The sequence below is a fragment of the Nicotiana sylvestris genome, chromosome 8 (genome assembly GCF_000393655.2).
Source record: "Nicotiana sylvestris chromosome 8, ASM39365v2, whole genome shotgun sequence".
Taxonomy (NCBI): Eukaryota; Viridiplantae; Streptophyta; class Magnoliopsida; order Solanales; family Solanaceae; genus Nicotiana; species Nicotiana sylvestris.
Window position 1 is genome coordinate 130,400,638 of NC_091064.1, and position 1,981 is coordinate 130,402,618.

The window sequence follows — 1,981 nt, forward strand, 5'->3', positions numbered from 1 at the left end:
TATGCAAACGAACAATCTCCCAGATATAGATCTCTGCCAACCTCTCTGAAGAATAGGTAGTACACATAGGAATGAAGTGTGCGGACTTGGTCACCCGATCTACAATCACCCAAATAGCATCGAACTTCCTCAAAGTCCGTGGAAGTACAACTACAAAGTCCATAGTGATCCTCTCCCACTTCCACTCTAGAATATCTATCCGCTGAAGCAAGCCACCTGGTCTCTGATGCTCATATATCACCTGCTAACAATTGAGACACCGAGCTACAAATCCCACAATGTCTTTCTTCATTTTCCTCCACCAATAGTGCTGCCTCAAATCCTGATACATCTTCGCGGCACCCAGATGGATGGAATACCGCGAGCTATGGGCCTTCTCCAGAATCAACTCCCGAAGCCCATTCACATTAGGCACACAAATTCGGCCCTGCATCCTCAACACCCCATCATCACCAATGGTCACATCTCTGGCATCATCATGCTGAACTCTATCCTTAAGGACAAGCAAATGCGGATCATCATACTAGTTCTCTCTGATGCGATCATAAAGAGAAGACCGAGAAATCACACAAGCCAATACCCCACTAGGCTCCGAAATATTTCATCTCACAAATCGATTGGCCAAGGCCTGAACATCAACTGCAAGAGGTCTCTCCCCAACTAGAATATATGCCAAACTGCCCATACTCAATGTCTTTCGGGTTAAAGCATCGGCCACCACATTGGCCTTTCCCTCATGGTACAATATAGTGATATCATAATCCTTAAGCGACTCCAAACATCTCCACTGCCTCAAATTAAGATCCTTCTATTTGAACAAGTGCTAGAGACTACGATGATCTGTAAACACCTCAAAAGACACACCATACAAGTAATGCCTCCAAATTTTCAACGCGTGAACTATGGCAGCCAACTTTAAATCATGAACGGGGTAGTTCTTCTCATGGGGCTTCAACTGACAAGAAGCATAAGCAATAACTCTACCCTCCTATATCAATATACAACTAATGCCAACTCTCGAAGCATCACAATACACGGCGTATGAACTTGAAGCTAATGGAAAAACTAACACTGGAGCTGTGGTCAAAGTTCTCTTGAGCTTTTGAAAGCTCTCCTCACACTCGTCCGACCATAAAAATGAAGCACCCTTCTGAGTCAACTTGGTCAAGAGCGATGCGATAGATGAGAATCCCTGAACAAAACGGCGATAATAACCCTCCAAACCATGAAAGCTACGAATCTCTGTGGCTGAGGATGGTCTGGGCCAACTCTGAAATGCCTCTATCTTCTTTGGATCAACCTGAATACCCTTGCTGGACACCACGTGCCCCAAGAAAGCCACTGAACTGAGCAAAAACTCACACTTGGAGAATTTTGCATAAAGCTTCTCCTCTCTCAATATCTGCAACACAACTCTCAAATGCTCCGCGTGCTCCTCCTGACTACGCGAATATACGAGAATATCATCAATGAAGACTATGACAAACGAGTCAAGATAAGGCCAGAACACATTGTTCATCAAATGCATGAACGTTGCTGGGGCATTGGTCAGCCCAAAAGACATCACCAAGAACTCATAATGACCATATCGGGTCCTGAAAGCTATCTTAAGAATATCCGAGTCCTTGATATTCAACTGGTGATACCCTGAACGGAGATCAATCTTGGAGAACACTCTCACTCCCTGAAGCTAGTCGAATAAATCATCAATGCGAGGCAAAGGATATTGTTCTTAATTGTTACCTTGTTCAATTGACTATAATCAATGCACATCCTCATAGTGTCATCCTTCTTCTTCACAAATATAACCGGTGCACCCCAAGGTGACACACTATGCCGAATGAACCCTTTATCAAGGTGTTCCTGAAGCTGCTCATTTAATTCCTTAAATTCCCCTGGTGTCATACGATACGACAGAATAGAAAAAGGCTGAGTGCCTGGTACCAAGTTAATACCAAAATCAATATCCCTGTCCGGTGGC